Here is a 21,027-nt window from a genome sequence, read left to right as displayed (position 1 = left end):
TGATCAAACGGGTCTCCTTCTGATCCATTCCCTCCGAAGGGTCCTCCAAATCGTTCTCAGCCGTAGTACTTGTGCAGTACTATGTCCATGACTGAGCCTATCAAAGAGACATTCACCTCATCTAGACTCAAAGTAAACAAAAACAGGAATATAAACCATACTCTGAAAACCCAATGCACAAGAACAAATATCCTCCCCTTTCTGTTAATATTTTCTCTGATCTGATCCATTTCAATGGAATTGTTGGCTCAACTCCAGACCTGCCGCAGGAAGAGGCTGGATGACATTACAACTTTCACAAGAAATAAAAGTAGAATCTCCACCCCGTCCTTCTAAATGTTTCCTAATAAATCAAATATTCAATGAATCCCTCCAAAATTATTCCATCTTTAGAACTAGATGGGATTTCACCTTGAGAGTAGCCTTTCGTGGCACTTTGATGCTGTTTCTGTAGGAGCTTCTGAAGTTATTCTTTCTTACATTATCTGTGAAATCCTCCAACTGCCATAGAAAAGTGTACAATTTGTGCTAAAATAATCACTAAATATGCTGCTGTGAAAGAAACAAATTAATGCATTCTCTTGGAAAAGCAAAGTATTACATTTTCTTTTTCATAGGAAATATACACAATCCTATCTAACACTGAAAAAATGCTGGATAGTTGTAAATTATTTATATTATGCATAAGAGAAAGGGGGGGAGAGAGAGAGAGAGAGAGAGAGAGAGAGAACGAGATTTGACATTTGTTTTTACCTTCGTTTTCCTCTGTGGTCATGATGACAGCAATGAAGGCAAGAAAAACTGTGAACTATATGTACATTTCTAATAGCTCATTGTGGCTATAGACACAGAGGCCCAAATTAATCTCTGTGTAACTCCACTGTAGATGTTTGTCAATGATTTCTTCCTCAGAATGACCAGAATTATCTCCTTTGGGACTGACTAAATCCTTGTCATCCCTACTTATGTGTGCAAGGAGAAAGATTACAAGCAGCCACAAATACGAAAGCACCTGATGGGAGCATCCATCTGCTAATCTGCTAATATGCAAGAGAACCCACAAGGAGATCTGCCTGGTTTTCATTTTTGGATATGTTTATCTGTGTATTTTATCAGTATTTTAAAAGTCTCATTTCAACCTGACAAAACACTGTACCTGTTAGGAACCACAGATGCAATGCTCTTAATTAATAGAATATGCCAACTTATCTGTGAGGGTCACTGAATGAAAAAAAATGAGTAACACTGAACGTGACTGGGAATGGCTGAGGGTTGGATAGCTAGGTTTGGTTTGGACTGTACACAGTAGGTTTGCATATGCAAATGGCAGGTCATTTCAAAAAGATAAAATATACAGAGATGCATATTTAAAAAGAGGGATTTAAATGATGGATTGAAAAATAAATTAACCAGAACAACTGAGCTCAGGGAAATCCTCCCAGAGAGATCAGGACAGACACTCCTTTGTAATCTACTGACTATCAGATTTTTCCAGAAGTGAGCAGGGGAGGTATATCAGTGAAATTAACTAGTCAGCTGTATCCAGATGTGTGTATAAATGTCTCAGTAGCTGAAGACCATGTATAACTCCCACATGTCTCAAGGAGAGCTGCTTTTTCAATGGCTTCTTTCCCTCATTATCCTTACACTAAACACAAGTCCCACTGTGACACTCAACATATGACTTGTCCTATAAGAAGCATTACTAAAACAGACAAGGTATTTTATGTGAGAGGAAGAGATGATTATGGACACATTTTATACACTATCTGTATTTGTCCTTGAAATACTTCAGCTCAGTTGAGCAATGTCAAACAAGCTGTTGATTAGGCAAATGCCAATCGCAGAATTAATACATGGACTTCTCCTAAATACTGTTTTATTTTATGTCTTTCCTCCACACCCTGATCATATGAAAATGTATCAAAATGCTGGCTTCTCATTAAACAATGAACATGCCTGTGGACACTCCTATGGCAGTCCATAAACTGAGGGTCTGATTTTCAGAAGTGCTGAGAATCCACAACTCCAGCTGATGTCAACAGGGACCTCAAAGTGCTCAGCACTTCTGAAAATCAGGCCCCAAGTTTTTACATTATTATTTGTGTAACACCAGCAATGTGCTAAGCCCTGTGCAGGCTGGACAAAGACAAGGTGCTGGCCACGCAGAGCTTACAGTCTGATACTCTGATCTTGCAAGTGATTCCATGCGGGCAAATCCTTTCAGCCATACAGAGCCCCATTGTGTGCACAGGGATCTGCGCAGGCAATTCTTCTTGCAGGACTGGACCTAAACAGATAATGTGTAAATGAAGGGTGGGAAAGGGAGCCATTAAAAGGGGTGTGACTGAAAAGTGAGGTTAGCAAATATCTTGTTAGCTCCAGAATTTTCTTTGGGATTTCTTTCATCACAGAAGATGATTTAGTAGTTCTTCCAGTGAGTGTACCATTGGTTTTCCAGGATCCTACTTTTTCAGCTAGAATCCACATAAGAAGCCAGTCACCTAGAACTATAGGGCTAATCCCTCATGGGTAGGTTTGGAATGGAAGATCACTTGGAAGGCACTGAATATATTTTTAAAATTCAAGTAATTAAGTAACTGAGTGACTGAATTTTTCAAGTGATGGTGACAAACTTTGAATCAAGCCCTGCTCAATGGTACCCAAAAATCATTCAGTGGCCTATATGAAATGAGTTTAGGTCTCAAATTTCTAGCAGACAGTTGCACAAAACAAAAACAATCACCCCAATAACTGGTACTAGTTTGCACGTCTGCTGATCTTCTTGTCAGGAACACTACAGATTTACTAGGTATTGAGACTGAATCACCCTCTGACTCCTGAAGGCAGTCGGATCAGAAAACAGGTGAAGCATATTTGGCAGGGCATTTTGGGGAAGATTGCTCTGCACTTCTTGTGTCACATAGAGGACTTCAGACTCCAGGTCTGGGAACAGGGTGACCAAATGTCCCGATTTTATAGGGACAGTCCCAATATTTGGGGCTTTTTCTTATATAGGCGCCTATTACCCTTCACTCCTGTCCTGACGTTTCACATTTGCTATCTGATCACTCTAGCAGGGAATCTAGCACCGCATTAAAAGCACTAAAATTATCTTTTAAAAATATTATATTAAAAAAAAAGAAATGGCATAGTTTTGGGAGAAGAAGGGATTGTTGGAGATTGGTGTTTGGGGTCAGGGTTTTATTTTTCAGATTTGACTTTTAACAAATGAAACACTACTATATTCACACTGAGGATCATATGTTACCCTTGTTTGTACTGATGCCTGTGGAAGCTACATGCCTCTTACAGAATTTGTTTAATGGAGAAGACTTTCCAATACTTTTACAGTACTTAAGATGAACAAATATTATGCCCCTAATAAAAACACACCCTTATCACTGGCACAGATATTCATCGCTATATTAGGAGTATGTCTTCACTGATGATGGCAAATTTGCCAGTCAGATCGATCTATCCGGATCGATTGAGCGGTCAGTGAAGAAGTCAACGTGTTAAAAACACCTCCTCAAGTAGCACAGTGCTGCATTGACGGGAACGCATTTCCCGTCGGCGCAGCAAAGTGAAGACGCCACGTAGAAGAGGAGTTACGAAGTCGACAGGAGTCGACTACGCAAGCTACTCCCGTCGACTGCTGCCAAATTTCCAGGTAAGTGTAGACCTGGCCTCAGAGGGAATTTCCCCAAAAGCCTCTCCAACAGCATCAATAGAAAAACAAATACATACACAAGTTGTTTGAAAAAGTCTTATCACTGAATGTCGTTTATAATGGGACTTGCTGCTAAATTAAAATCTACTCCCTCAAGGGATCTTATGCCTCTTTCAAAATGTTTGAAAGCATTTTACTCTTCACTAGATCACTAAAATGCCATGTAAATAAAACTGATTAATAAGAATTCAGTGAGGGGAGAGAGACATTTACCATAAAACCAGGAATGCTTTGAGCTCTATAGATTCCTTTCTGCCACACACAGCTCAGCTGGAAACATTCCAGTAGTCCCACAATGCACATGTTTTCAATTACAAACTGCAGATTTCATCAGAGTTCAAGTTAATTATTTCATATCACTGAGATGAAAGAAATTCATGTTTTTTAAAACATGGACACATCTTCCTATTTTAAAGTTAAAATTTTTGTACTTCCTAAGAATAAAACATAGGCCCCCTTCAGGATCATGATTTTTTTTTCATTTTGATTAGAAATCTATTTCTCTCCTGTGGTTTACCTTCCTTGAGTTATCAAGGCTTCCTAGCGTAATTAGATCAAAATTACATCACATGGCAGTCTATTATGCTCTCTTTATTTACAGGCTGTTTAGAAGACAACAGCCTCTGTGACAACCTTTGTAAATATGAGCCAGGGCTCAGTTTCCACATGCTGCTGTTTCAGTATCCAAATCCAGTCAAAATAAAGCAACCTGGAGGAAATGAAAGCTGTTTCTGTTAATATCCCCAGTGCACCATATAAAAGTATACAGCCAGGATAAATCTTAAGATTTATATGTTAATAATATCAGTTTATATTTAATATGTTAAGCAAATACATAATTTTATAAAATACAAGAAATCAGTCATCATAGATAAATCTCTAAAATACATGTTACTGAATTCTGTGTCAGGGTCTAAGTTATAACAATGCAGAAATGATATATTTTCTAAATACAATATATTAATACGTACATTTAGTTTCCAGTTCAGCAAATCAACATGTTCTGGTTGTGTCATTTCTGAGAGGCAAATACACAAAGCTACACGATTTTTAAAACAAATCAAAGCAAAATTGATCGTGCTTTCTTTTTAAAAGCTGTTCAAATGGCAAAATGGATGTCATATAAAGAAGCAAGTAGGCAGAAGGAAGCAAGCCTTCATTTCCATTGCTGACAGCTCTCTTTCTTCAGAACACTTGAAAAGGAAAACATATATACACACTGATGATTCACACAAAATCTCCCATGTTCTTGAAGCCAGGTATATCTATGGTCTCTGAGACAGGAGACCTGGATTTTATTCCCATTTCTGTCATTGATTTGCTATGGGACCAGTGGAATTTGCTTAGCCACATTATGCCTCAGCTCATGGATCTGTGAAATGGGAAAAATAATGCTTGCTTATCTACCTTATTAAAGCACTTTGAGATTTACACATGAAAAAAGTGCTATATTCTTGTAGAATAACAGTAGCTATGGTATCAGAGAGAAACCATCCACCAGCACTGAGCTGAATGTGTGGCAAACACTAATTACTCCAGCTAATTTATTGAAGGAAAGATTAAAACCATAACCAATACAAGCTGGCCAAAATATCAGTGAACAAAAACAGCACCCTGTAAATACCATCTACCTCTCTGGTTTTATACTAATTGTCATGTAAACTAACACAGACAAAATCACACCAGCAGGGAAAATAAAAGGTTTTTCCAGTTTTCTTGCCTACCCTTAGAAAAGTCTCCCCCAGCTGGTTAACTAACATGTTTGCTTTGGAGACAGTAAAATGTGAAGTTTTCCTTTTCCTGTCAGCAAATGATGAATACATGTGGAACAGATTATTTAATACCACTAGACCACCAGGGATGAAGATTTAGGTGAGCAGCAGCAGAGCTGTACCATTTATTTTTATTACCATGCATTAAAAATTACATTTACAGATAATTGTTTTTCTCCCTCCAATAAACCAAAATATGAAAAAAATCAAGGGGAATATTTAATAATACCAAACCACCAGGGAGAAATTTTAAAAGTTGATTTTTTTTTATTGACAAATTAGATTTTCTTTCTTTTTAATTAAAATGCAATTATTTTAACTGCAATTTGTGGAGGGATAATTTAAAATAGAATGGCATGATGAGTTTTCAATTTGGGGAGTTACACACACAAATTAAGTTGCCCCTTTACACGGGTAATTAGTTAATCAAATAGTCCCTCAACACCAGCAGTTTTATAACACCTAGGTAGCAGCCAACATGTTATATAATTTCTTTCAGATGTAGGTTGCCACAGATTCAGCCATGTAGTCCTGTTTCCTACCTTTGCCAGAGTACAGTCCTGTTCCCATTGAAGTGTCTGGGACTTTTGCCATCAATTTCAGTGGGAGCTGGATAGGGCCCTTCATTATTTTGTATTTTATTGAGTTTTTTTGACTGCTGCAATAATATCTTGATTTTTTTTTTTAATCCTGTATTTTCAATTACTGATTTCAATGGGAAACTGAAAGACTGTGTGTAAGGGCATTATTCCTGTGATATTCCCAATATCAGTAAAACCAGGAAGTACTGGAAGTACCAGGAGTCATCTTATTTATGTGAGACTTCCAGATGATTTCTCTTTGAGAGGTTTAGAGCCAAATTCTGATGTCCACAGTCATTAGACAGACAAAACTCCAGTTGGCTTCAAAGTCAATGGTGATTTTGCCTAAGTAAAACCAGAAGGGATTGGCTCTTTGATAGGATCAGTTAAGCGCATATGAATGTTTGGATACTTACCCAAACTAAATCAAGCCCCATAACTTATAGAAGTTTTCCCATTACAGGATGTAAGGAACCAATTGTAGGCAGAAGAGTTCATCCCTCTCTTTAGTGCTGAACAGGCTCACACTACTTTCCATTCAATTAAGTAAAACTAACAATTCTGCCAGCACAGCAGGGCCATAAAAACATGCAGTGATGCATGAATGTGCACTGAATTTTTTCAAATGTGCACCAACTTCTCAGAATAGAAACACTGGCTATTTGGCAAACTCTGCCACTGCCTAGAACCTCATTTGCTATTACATGAAGTGGATCTTTGAATTTTTCTCCCCCTGCACACAGTTTGCAAAGTAAACATCTGCTCAGAAATTATTGTCTGCTGGATCTAGTTTAAGTTCTTTCCAGATTATTTTATCTCCAGTATGCATGACTAACTGCTGCTAGCCTAAATGAGACCTACACGTACCATACAGCCTCAGGGCAAAGGGGAATAGATTGCTCTGGTTTACAAGTCTTTCCAAGATCCTCATCTAGGCCCCGATCCAAAGTCCATTGAAGTCAGTGGTAACTTTCCCATTTATTTCGATGGATTTTGAAGCAAGGCATTACCCTTGATTCTTATCTTTCCATGATGGAAAAAAAGCCAGCAAAGCTGAGTTTTGGCTTTACAAAAATTTGGCAGCGGAAATGAAGGCCCTTGCCCAAATGTTTAGCTCCGCAAGATTGCAAATTTTTGTGAAGGTTTGTGAAACTTCACAAAATTTAACTTGCCAACATATTAAAGCATAACAAACATGGGGGTTTGTTTGTTTGTCTCTTTCTCCTTCTTTAGGGGTAGCCTAGAGATCAGAGACATAAGAAATACAGAAATTCATAGACTTTTAAGGTCAGAAGGAATCATTATGATCATCTAGTCTGACCCCTGCACAATGCAGGATCTCACCCACCCACTCCTGTACTAGACCCCTAACTATGACTGAGTTATTGAAGTCCTCAGATCATAGTTTAAAGACTTCAAGGCTCAGAGAATCCATCAGCAAGTGACCCGTGCCCCATGCTGCAGAGGAAAAAGAAAAAAACCCAAGGCCTCTGCCAATCTGCCCTGGAGGAAAATTCCTTTCTGACCCCAAATATGGCGATCAGCTAAATCCTGAGCATATGGGCAAGACTCACCAGCCAGACACCTGGAAATAATTCTCTGTAGTAACTCAGAACCCACCCCAGCTAACATCCCTTCACAGGCCACTGGGCATATTTACTGCTAGTTATCAATCAAAGATCAGTTAATTGCCAAACTAGGCTGTCCCATCATACCAACCCCTCCATAAACTTATCAAGCTCAGTCTTGAAACCAGCTAGGTTTTCTGCCCACACTGCTCCCCTTGGAAGGCTGTTCCAGAACTTCACTCCTCTGATGGTTAGAAACCTTCATCTAATTTCAAGTCTAAACTTCCTGATGGCCAGTTTATATCCATTGATTCTTGTGTCCACATTGGTGCTGAACTTAAATAACTCCTCTCCCTCCCTGGTATTTATCCCTCTGATGTATTTATAGAGAGCAATCATATCTCCCCTCAGCCTTCTTTTGGTTAGGCTAAACAAGACAAGCTCTTTGAGTCTCCTCTGATAAGGCAGGTTTTCCATTCCTTGTATCATCCTAGTAGCCCTTCTCTGCACCTGTTCCAGTTTGAATTCATCTTTCTTAAACATGGGAGTCCAGAACTGCACACAATATTCCAGTGAGGTCTGATCAATGCCTTGTATAATACTACGAACACCTCCCTATCTCTAGTGGAAATACCTCACCTGATGCATCCTAGAACCGCATTAGGTTTTTTCACAGCCACATCACATTGGCGGCTCATAATCATCTGTGATCAACCAATATGCCCAGGTCCTTCTCCTCCTCTGTCACTTCCAACTGATACATCCCCAGTTTATAGCAAAAATTCTTGTTATTAGTCCCTAAATGCATGACTTGGCACTTTCCACTATTAAATTTCATCCTATTTCTATTACTCCAGTTTACAAGGTTATCCAGATCTTCTTGTACGATATCCCAGTCCTTCTCTGTGTTGGCAATACCTCACCGCTTTGTGTCATCCGCAAACTTTATTAGCACACTCCCACTTTTTGTGCCAAGGTCAGTCATAAAAAGGTTAAATAAGATTGGTCCCAAGACTGATCCCTGAGGAACTCCACTATTAAACCTCCCTCCAGCCTGACAGTTCACCTTTCAGTATGACCCCTTGTAGTCTCCCCTTTAACCTAGTCTGCTCTGAAGGCAGACCCGGGAGGTGGCTGCCCTGGTGATAGTGTAATTCTGAAAGGAGACATGCTATACTGGAGTCCTGGATGGCTTCATCAGAGCAGTTACAGAACACCATGCCTGTGACTCTGTGACATTTTCTATACAATCCTTATCCACCTTTCAATTTTCATATTAATCCCCATCTTTTCCAATTTAACTAATAATTCCCCATGTGGAACCGTATCAAATGCCTTACTGAAATCTAGGTAAATGAGATCCACTGCATTCCCTTTGTCTAAAAAATCTGTTATCGTCTCAAAGAAAGAAATCAGGTTGGTCTGGCCCAATTTACCTTTTGTAAAATCATTTTGTATTTTGTCCCAATTACCGTTAACCTCAATGTTCTTAACTACTTTCCCTTTCAAAAATTTTTCCAAGACCTTGCATACTACTGAGGTCAAACTAACAGACCTATAGTTACCTGGGGTCACTTTTTTCCCCTTTCTTAAAAATAGGAACTATGTTAGCAATTCTCCAGTCATACGGTACAGCCCCCGAGTTTACAGATTCATTAAAAACTCTTGTTGAGGACTTGCAATTTCATGTGCCAGTTCCTTAATAGTCTTGGAGAATAGTCACAAACCATGCAATATTACTCATTGTGTTAGACTTATTTCTTTACAATAAATCGTATGCTCCTGAAAGATGGTAGGATGTCAGCCCTGCACAATAAACTCTTCAATTTCTCCAAGGTAGAGGTGTGGCATAACCAGTGGTTATGCAAGCTTTCCTATTCCATCCTATAAACATTCCCTAATCTCAGCCAGGAGGGACCACCTGTTAGGTTTATGCCTCATAACCATCCCATCCTCGGTTTCTCTGTTTCAGTTGCATCTTATGGCTGCAGTTTGTGAGACTGACACTCATCTGGTAGGAGCTGGAGTTCTAAGAATCACAAATTAGTGTATCACCATCAGAGAGTATTAACTGTCAGTTACTACCCACCACAATCAGATCTGGAAAGGTGACAGACGGAGGAAAAGTTCCATGACACTTTAACAGTTCTGAAATATTCAGTCCTGTGTTGTTGGCTCAATATATAACGTTGTAGGGAAGAGAAGTTGAAAAATTAAAAGTGAGACCAAAGACTTAACATACTTTGGGGTCTTTGTTGGTTTGGATTCATGGACATAAGTCCAATTAAATGAAAATACAGTACACTTTTATTTTTTTTTTATAGCATCTTTCATAGAAATGGTATCCCAGGATATTTTACAGATTTCAGTAACAGTTACAAAGTTAAATAACAAATAACAGGAGAGGAAGAAAATATATGTTTTCAGATGAGATTTGAAACGAGATGGAGAGTCAATGAGGCAGAGAAATGGGAGTTACACATGCATATCAACAGCAGAGCAGTTATGAACAAGGAGGCAAACTATGTATCCTTATTCCTTCTCCTGTTTTTATCTGACCATTTCAAGCAACATTTAAACATTAATAAGGAACTGAAAGTTCTCCCATAGCAGCAAAGAGAAATTGTCCCCTAGAAGTGAAATCACAAAAATGATAGTATGCGGGCCTCCTGAAAATGCAGGTTCTGCTGCTATGGCCAATGCCAGTTGCTTTTTCAACTGCAAAGTTAGAACATTTAAAGAACACAGCTGGAACACAAGGTTGGGCCCCTCCCAACCAACTACAAAGCACTGAACAATTAACCAAATGGCCTGCTGTCTCCTCAGGTGCTGTGAGATGCCGGTTCTGAATCTCCCACAGAGCAACACTCATTTTCATTATTACTCACCAAAAACACATGAAGGGAACTAAAAGGAGCAAACCTCCAAGGCAAAACAAGCTAAATATAGCAAGAGAAAAAGAGCTCCCCAGTTGCCCTGAGCAACATATAGCTGATGAATGAAATAATTATGACAGACAACAAACTAATCCTCATTCCCTTGCTAAATTCTGGTCCACTAAATAAATTAGTAATGTCATCAATATCATTATTACATTTACCTTCCACAACAGCTGCACTGTCCCTGCTGTTCCCTCTTTGTTTTTGTCCCTTTGCTAGCCCAATCTGCAGTGTAACCAGTCAGTGGTGCAGAGGTTGACGTCAAGAAGGCAAGAGCCAGTAGAGAGACATGGTAAATGGGCCTGGAGCATGATTTTGTCCCTAATGGTTGATTTAAGTGATTAGCGAAGAAGTTTCCACTGCTGGCGTTCCTGCTTCTGACTCTTGTTCTGAAACACAAGGTCTTTGTTGGCAGTGCTATGCTAGAGTTAGTTTTCTCCTACTTTTACTTTGCCTATCGTGTAAAATTCGTGAACATAGTAAGGAGCTCCCTCACCATAAATAACTTGATTCTGAATTTTTAATGCTAATGATTGTACATTTATATAATATTAATGATGCTTTGCATTGATATGGCACTTCTCATTCCTTATCATACTAAAGTACTTTACAAACGAATATACAAATGTATTCATTTTGTCAACTGTTGAATTGCAACCTCCTCTGTGTTGTACTATAGCAGCTGTTTAGAACAGTGAAAGAATAATAGTGTATCGAATTGAATCCTTAGGGTAAGTTTAGGTATAAGTGAATTGTAATTACCCATACTGAAATTTTGCCATGAACACCAAAGGTATGGCTATATTGCAATAAAAGACCCACAGACAGTCGTGGCTAGCCCGGCTCAGCTGTCTCGGGCTTATGGGGATCAGGCTACAGGGCTATAAAATTTCAGTATAGAAGTTTGGGCTTGAGCTGAAGCCTGGGCTCTGAGACCCTGCAAAGGAGGAAGGTTCTCAGAGCCCAGGCTCCAGCCCAAATGTCTACTCTACAATTTTATAGCCCTGCAACTCAAGCTTCTTGAGCCTGAATCAGCTGACACAGGCTCTTCGACTTGGTGCCACAAGACATTTATTGCAGTATAGATCTACCCCAAGCTTAACTCATCTTTTCTTATAAAAAATGTCATGGGATTTCAGGTGGTCCAAATCTTGCTTTAAATGCCACCCACAAGGATGATAACTACAAACGCACAATACCCAGCTCCGCCCCCAACACTATGGTTTAGTGCTGAAAGAGGGAACAGCACCATACATTGACAACTTACTTCTAACACTTCTTTCATTGCTGCTTCACTTTCTTCCTCTACCAAGATTTGTCCTGTGATAGGAAGCCACCGGCCCAGATTAAAGCACAGGTGGCATCTTCCCTTCTTTTGTATTAATCTGAGCTTTAGTGTATGTAGGTAGGGTTCAAGATGACATTTGGTTATGTGTATAAGAACCATCTCTCCCTCCTACTGTTCTCCAGCTTTTGGATCATATTCCCATTTGAACTCAAAAGCATTTCTTCTTCCCTCTAGGTAACAGAATGTAGGCAGAGTAAAGCCAGCATGAGCCCCAATCTCCAAACTTTTCGTTACCTGCTAACTGTGTCTCCTGCAGTTTGGAAGCATTTATTGTTCTAGGTTCTTATGAAAGATCTTTACCTTCATCTGTAAGTCCTGTGTTGCAGCATATTTAAAAGAGTTTGATTTATGTGTGTTTCATGCAGAATTAAAACCAGTCCAATGATTTGCTTTCCAATGGCATGCTAAGGGATCCATATTTGGTCACTTCAGCTTCTTTTTTCCGTTTTCCTGTTCTAAGTTTATAATTGTCAGGAACAGCTGTGTACATTGCCAATCACCTTCCCAAAAACTAATAGGCATCCAACAGACAAAACATCTATTCTGCTTCTAAATTTGTTTTTAATTATATTACAAGTGGAGAAAAAAATGCCCCAGCTGTTAACACTGGTTCAGTAAGGCCAAGAGTAGACATAGAGCAGACATTAGGAAATACTTCAAAAAAAATCTTGTAGTTTGTCGTGATTTAATAGCAGATATTTCTGGCTTTGAGTGAACTCTGAAATATCCCTGTATGACAGGATAAATGATAGGCTACCACTATTAATTTTAGGTCATAATGTCTGAAATGCTGCTTCAAAAATAAATGCAGTATTTTCACTTTATTTTGCCAGGTAAATACTAAACTATTTTGTCATAATAACTTTACAACACTGTGTTTCACCTTGTCTTTCCTTGACTACTGAAGGTAATAGGGGTTGTTTTATTATGCCCATAAATCGAATCAATTGACTTATCCTTATATCCTGTTTCCTGAACTTAACAAGAGATTCTGCATCATTAGGAAAACACATCATCCTACAACAGGATCAAAAGCAAAGGAAGCCTGATAATAAGTCATTTTGATTTCAGGGAATGTTCACCAGGCAAACTTTCAATATTCTGGCAGGAGCTAGAACAAATAACTAGCTTTGCAAGTAGCAGTTCGCTGACTGCTATGCTTGTACTGGAAATGTCCCAGACTGCCCAACCAAGAATTCAGCTCTCTTTGAATGTGAGATGCCTTCACCTAGAGATGGGTAAATTCTGCCCCACCTGTATTTTTAAGAATCAAATATCATGGAATTCCAGACCACAAACTAAAAACATCAAAATAGAAGAGCTGCTTTCAGTAATGTTATCGTGTTGTTTTTTGTGAAATACTTTCTTAGTACCAGCTTTGCTACTAAAAAATAACAATTAAAGTATTTTTTACAGTAATAGAACGATACTGAACCTATGTGAATCACTAATAGACGTCACTGGGAATCTGCCCAGGCAGAAGGGTCCGCCCACATTGAGCACCATTGAGGCCCTATATCCAATGACTCAGACCAGACTGCAGAATATAGTGCAATCACTTCATTTCGTTCCCCTACCTTGGCTTGCCATTGCTGTGTCACATCACCCGTGGTCATGTCACAACTGTATTTTATTGATATACCTGCCCTCCTCATTTCACAGCACTGATATGTCACCTTAGCAAAGAAAAAGCATAAGACATCTAAAATTGGGCTTTTATAAGAGCCCTGAAGGAAAATAAAAAAGCATTAAAAAACCTCACATATCATATACTGCAGATTGAACTAGGGTGTTATGGAAACAAAGGCCCTGACCCAGCAAACACACGTGAGTGACCTTGTTCATGTGACTAGTCCTATGGACTCAGCAGGACTTCACATGCATGTTTTCAGGGTTGGAGTTTATGGGGATAATAAGGATCTGAGGGGGAAATACCTCCTGGTTAGAAGGAATATCAGATACTGACAATATTGTACCACTCCAGCTCTAATTAGTAGTGAAAATGGGACAGGCCAGCCTCTTCATCACCTTAGCAATGCACAGAAAATACAGGAAAATAAAAAGCAACATGTTTTACTTTGTGGTTCTGATGGAGAAAATCCCTGAACTTCTTCAAATGTACTGTCCAGCAATACAATGTGCCAAGAAACAGACAGTTCCCCTTGGTTAAGAATAGAGAGATGGGCTAAGGAGGTGGTGTTTGGATCCAAAATAGGTTTATTCAAGGGTTTCAAGTCCAGGTTCAAGGCCAAACCAGGGCTATCATTCAAGTTAAGAAATTTCACTGGTGACAAAAATTTCACAAGCAGCTCTCGTGATGTCACATGAAATCTGCTGTTCATATCAGATTTCCATCTTCTTGGATCAAACCCCTAATTTATTTCCATGAGATTTCAGCCATTTTGTCTGTATCCAAATTTAATCTGAAAAACAGACTCCTCGCAGTTCGGGTTCTGACCCAGACCTCTTCAAATGGTTGGATTCTAATCTGGATTCTAATTCTATCCAATCTCCAGAAATTCAGAATAAAGACAATTTAGAAAATTAGTAAAGAGATCCTTCAATCACATACTTTCTGCAAACTACCATGTAAAATATCTGCTCTTGTAAACTTTTACTCATACAGTATGCCATACTCACAAAGACAGTGTCATTGAAATCAGTTGAACTATTTGTCTGAGTAAGGGTTTGGAGGACTGGTCACTAAAACTTTAACAGGTGATGGTGTTTCTTCTTTACATGGATCCTTTTGAATGAATTTTGGTGTGGAAGAGGAAAGCCAGTGTGGATAAAATAAAAGGAAACCAAACTTCCTTTTTGGTTTTATTCAAATAATCTTTTTTTTTTTTTTTTTTTTTTTTTTTTTTAAGGTCCACACTGCTTGCTGTTTTAATCTGAAATGAGAAACAAAAGGGGTGAAGTATCACAAGAAAAGCTGACTAGATAGAAAACTCAGAAAATTTCCAGGCCAACCACTAAACTAAAAAGAGCTGCAGCCTTGTTTCTTTGGTAAGTTTCGAGTATGCATCTGAATTTCTGTATGCTCTTCTGAACTTCCAATCTTTGGAAGTTCACCCATTACTAATAACTATTTTTCAGTTACAGTTACCTTTCAAAGATAAGGGGTAATTTCCAGACAAAAATCAAGTACAATTTGCACAATACCTTAATTAGATTAACAAATTGTCCATAAAATTCAGGTTCTGACAAACACACTGATGCAGGGAGGTCAAAGTTAATATTTAAATGTCATCCTTTAAAAGTTGTGCTGAGAGACTGCATATTATTATATTGTGTACAATATCTACAGACCTAAGAACATTTGTGCATGTTAATGATAGATTTTCAACCTTAACTCTGAATGCCCTTGTTCTTGTAGATGTAAATTAAGCCATAGCTTTAATCTACCTTATCTAAAAAGTTGTTTGTTTATTACATAACAGTATTCAACCAAAATAGAAAACATGTTTTTAAAAAAGCAGTGTCTCAATAGAAGTATAGAAAGAACTTAATTTATATTGTGTTGATTATTCTGTGCTCATGAGACTGTAACAGTGCCAATGGAAGCTTTACTATCATGTGAATAGACGTGTCCAGGAAAGTACCTTTGAGACTCTTTAATATAAAGCTTATTGGTACATAATGGCTCTCTACTACATAAATGTGTACTCATTGAATTTGTATTATGTATATTATTGATATACAGTAACAGTGGCAAAAAGGCATAGTAGAGGTCTCTAATCTGAAAACTAATTATTTCTCTTCAATATGCAGATTATTGACATGGTAGACCACACAGTCAATTGTATCAAGGTCTACTTAGATGATCCTATGTAGATTCTTAACACCCAAGCATGTCACAGCTCCTTTGGAATTGCTACAGTCTTCTGCCAAAAGATATTTTGAGGCATTAAAAACAAATGGGCAAATTACTGTTTCAGACCAGCCATTGTACTGTAATGTTATCTTTTCCTAGTCGTCCAGACTTCACATAACACATATCCCATGTGATACTCCATATTACCTGTCAAATATGCATTAATCAATGCTCTAAAAGCATATTGTTCTGATCTATAACAATAGCATCTATCAAGTACATCATACACATTTTAAAACATGCTAACTGTATTAACAGATGTTTGGGACAATTTTTGTCTATCAGACACAAAAGTCAAATTACCCAAAACCAGAATGTTATCCTATTTCCTTTTTCTTAAAAAAAACAAAAAACCCTAACTCCCTCAAGAAAATTAAATATGGGAAACATTTAAATAAAGTTATACAACAGATCTGATATCAAAACAAAGCTCAGATTGAATGACATATTTGCATATCACTCCAGTGTAACTTCTGTACTATAGAATCAATCTAAACAATGGGTCTTTTTAGTTTTCTTCAGTTTAAGTAATTTAGGACCTAATTATCAAATATGCCTTTGAAATTCCACCCACGTTGTAGGTACATAACATTTGTGCACTCAAAGGAATAAGAGTGGGTTTAAGAACAGAAGAGAATGAACCTGCAAGTGCTCTAGACTGAAGTAAATGTAAGCTCTGCATAAGATTAAGCTGGATGTGGTGTGAAGACAGTGGAGGGATTCAAAGGAAAGGTGACCAGATCAAATTAATTAGCAAGGAAGATAATTTTAGGGGCCTTATTTTGATCAGAATGAAAGTGGATGGTATGGTTGGATGCGGTAGTCAAAATAGACGCTGGCTAGCTCATTGAGTTAGTCAAGGGGACAGAGAGGAAGGTTGGGTCCTTGGCATGCTGTGAAGGAAGGCTTGACAAGATTTGGTTACCAGAACAAAACAGAGTAATAAACATCTGCAGTATATCAGATACTGAAGACAAATATTGATTTTTAACTGCAGCTACTTTGTACATGTGCATCATGTAAGTATATTGTGAACACAGTATGTATCCATATATCTTACTTGCGCAGATATACAATTTAGAGATAAGCATGAAGTAAGTAGATACTGTAACTATTGTTGACTGAAGAATCTCTTCTGTACAAGATTTTGGTTCAGTGAGATGTTGTTTCTAGTTAAATAGTGATTAGTATATACATTAATGTGGGACATCCAAATGTTACGGTTTTTGTTTTGTTTTTTTTGGCCAGTTATATCATGCTGTGGTTAAGATTAATGAGAAAATTGTACATCATGCACCACACGTGTTAGGCAGGCTGCTTCATCTCACTAGACAATCTTAACAACAGCAAGGAATACAGTCCCCACTGGGGGTCCTGTGTGAATGTATTCAGAACATTTGTAGACAAAAATGTGGACACATTCTTGGAATGCTGGGTTCTGAATTTAAAGAAATGCAAAGGGTTGAGAAACAGGGGTGAGCTAATCAGTTGTTCCATAGGAAAATCAAGGTTTTGTATCTGAGTATGTGTTGATATAAAGCCAAGCTTGTCATTGAAAAAACAGCTTCATATTCCATACTTGCATAAATCATACTTAAGAAAATCTGACAGTCAGAGTTTGAAATTTAGACATAGCCCCTGTTAAATTGCTATGCAGAAATACACTAGTAATAGGGAACTACAGAAGCACAATCTCTCCCAGAATTCCAAATTCAAAGGATATCCTTGGGTGGTGAAGTGTGCCCCAGCAATGTGCCTGGCCAACTTTGCTAACCGGGGGGGCCGCAATCCCATCTCCTTGCCACCTCCAGAAGGTGCCAAGAGGGAGCAGACACTGAGCTTCTTTATAGACAGCAGTTGTGCCTTACTGTTGCTGAAGATGCTCACTGTGCCCTCTTCTATCCCTGTGCACTTGCACCTGAACCAGGCACAAGCTAGTTATTTATGCACCATCCATTTTATATGTTGCCAGGAATGTTTAAGGAAGGTAAATTTACTGTATGTTTGCCATAGTGAAACACAATATATGTTTTCATGCCAGTTTCACCTGGTTTTGCTATCCCAGTGCTTCATTTCTGAGACAGGAGGCAGACACATGTGCAAGGAAAAAGGAGGATAAAAATTATGACTTGAAAATCACTGGTGTGCAAACAGTATACAAATCAGGCCTTTCTTTATCTGAAATACCAAATGTATTTTATCATCTTTACATTTATTTCTTTTTGTGGAAACACTTTAAGGATGTTTAAAGGGCATGGAGAGGAAGAAACGCTTTTGCATTAGTGGCAGCAGCTAAAACATTAACACTAGCCGACATCCAACATACATGCTTAAATTGTCTATAACCAACACCATGGCAGTACTAGAAATCTACGTAGGTAGGTATATGACCCTGTCATCACTGTATCTATTACACTCCCAAATATTTTAAAATAGAAATAATCTCTCTCACTTCCTTCCCAGCCTGTAGATGTAGCTTGATTAGTTTTCAGAGTTTTTGGTTATTTATGTTTGTGAGCATGTGCGAGTGCAGGGAGAGGGAGAGGGAAAGGGAGAAGGAGAGAGAGAAAAAAACTGTTGTTCCGGAAAAACGAAGTGACAGAACTAAGTTTTGCATTTAGTTCTGAAATAAAGGAGTTCCCTAGATCCAGCTGTTGTGGAAGTTCTGCCTCTCAGGCCTGTCTACACCTGCAGTTAGTGGTATGAGTCTCAGCTCATGCAGGCATACGTGCATTAGCTTTCCTTGAGTGAGTTAGCATATTAAAAACAGTAATATAGCCAGTGTAGCACAGGCAGCAGCAAATGGCTGCACAAAAGCTAGCTATGCCGAATACGTACACAGAGGGTTTAGGCGGATTTGTACTTGGCAAGTCTGGCCCGCACCATCACTCACCACCATCTATGCTACCCTAAGTACATTACTAAACAGAGTGATTGCTACCAGATGCAGCTATTTTGGAGTCTGTGGCTTCATTCCTACATACAGTGCATTGCAATAATTAAGTCTGGAGTCATGAAGGCCAGATGGTGTGTACATAAAATAATGAACAATAAGCCTAATAAATAATGACCATTTAAATAGAAGTTCTTGACACTTTTTTTGTACTAGCAACCAGTTTAGTACTACTGGCTAAATTAACAAAGCTCATTCAACCATGGAGAATGTCCACCTTCAAAGAGGAGAAACAGCCCAGAGGACTTGGCCTCTCCCACCTCTTCTTGATAATGCATGTGTGACAGATGTGAGACTTCTGAAGCATGGAGATTTCTAAGACTATCATACTGAGATGTGCCTCACATTAGGGGCACATAGGATATTCATAGATTCTCTTATCAATAAGGAGAACATGTATCTTCATGTTTCTGGCTAGCTAGGTAGGTTTCCTCTGGAATCAGTGGGGAGGTAATTAATACAAAGTCCTAATGATGGTTGTGCAGATCCAGCCTTTTGAAACTTCACCCCCTAGGGAAAGGGGCACTGAAGTAACTAGATAGTTACCTGTTTCAGGAGGCCTGGGGAACAAAGCCCCCAACTATATGAAGAGTCAGCCTGATCTGACTAAGAGTCACCCTCACTTGTTCCAAGAACTGACATGTCACTTTAATGAAGTGGGCAAATCCATCCTAGAAAGGTTTGAAGGACTCTGAAACCTACCATGGCCTCTTTGTGAAAGATGGGTTACACCTGGTAAGCTAGGCACGCATATAAGCTGTTTATTGTTTACCAAGATATGGTTTCTCTGTGATTCTTTGGTACCAAATAAATGTATAGTGCTTTGTGAAAACCAGCTGGTCACTGGTAAACTCCTGTCATTTCTCCTGGGAGATAACAGGGCCACAAAGTGTGAAATAACCTCAGACTTGCAAAGATGATGAAAATGAAGGGCAGGAGGAATTGCAGCCTAAATCCCCAGTCAGGAGGAAAAGGAACGTGAGTTCTTGCTTAAAAAAAGATGATGGCTAGAGGCCACAGACCTTCATGGTGATGCCCCCAAAGAGGCCATGAAGGGGTCAGAGGTGCAGTTACCCCCCTACACTGTGACAGCATGAATCTGTATGTTCAAGTACCAACCCAACCACCTTTATTTCCTGCCACGCTATTTGAAGAAGAGCTCTCTGCAAGCTCAAAAGCTTGTGTCTCTCACAAGCAGAAGTCGGTCCAATAAAAGATATTACCTCGCCTAGCTTGTCTCACTAATATCCTGGGACCAACACAGTTGCAACAGGTATCAACAACTGCCACAGATTATCATCCTTATCTAGGACTCCTTTCCATAGATATTATATATATGTATGGATATCAGTCCTGACTATACCCCAGAACAGATAAAGTTTGCCACAAGATTCACAGTTTATGGACACAAGATTCAGACAAAGAACTGCTCATTCAAAGATAGAGCCTAAACATGTTTCTAAACAAAGCTGATTTGACGGTTTCTCACAGTTTGAGTCAAAGAGTGTACATGACTCTACTTTCATCCAGCTTCTAACTTCTTAGTCACCACTTGATAAACAACAGATGTCAAGTTTCAGGTTCCTAGAAACCTATCTGCCTTTTACAGTACTAAGTACTCAGATTCATAACAAAATCCTTGTGCACAAATTTTGCCTTGATTTGATCGAGGTGTTCTCTTAGCCAGGGAAGCATGTTTAAATCCATCCAATATGATTTTGATACATGTTGGTACTGCCTTCCTTTGGCCAGCCAGCTTCCAGGAAATAATTTGCAATCGCCAAATGCATACTATAGTTTTCAAAGTTTCAAATATTTCTACAAGCCTCGTAAAAGGCTTTATTATATACTAACGTGTGCCAAAGAGCATGTTGGATATTTTGAAGCCCTGGAGATAGACAGAGAGCAAGAACATTTTGGATCCTACAGCTCTGAGTTTGAATTGACACTGGGGATGACTGACTCACTAAAGATACTTAGGTTTGTTTGGATAAACATCCGAAGTTTGAATAAGCAAATCCCTGTACATGTGAAGGTTTTCCCTACATCCCTTCCTCCCTCTCATCAGATCGCATAGATACCCATACATGCACTCATACACCAACCTGTCTATGTAGATCCCCTCTGTGCCATACATTGCCCTTCATCTTTGTGTGAAGCCCCACTCCACACGCACATGGCAGGAGAGTGAAAGGACCACTGCTACCCCCATTAGCCCTGATTGACAAGGGGATTGGCAGAGAGGGGAACTGGCCC

Source organism: Emydura macquarii, unplaced genomic scaffold (assembly GCF_026122565.2).
Source record: "Emydura macquarii macquarii isolate MOO-44397 ecotype Brisbane River unplaced genomic scaffold, CSIRO-AGI_Emac_v2 contig_1253, whole genome shotgun sequence".
In the NCBI taxonomy this organism is placed as follows: Eukaryota; Metazoa; Chordata; order Testudines; family Chelidae; genus Emydura; species Emydura macquarii.
The sequence above is the reverse complement of the archived record's forward strand: the minus strand, read 5'-3'. Positions refer to the sequence as shown.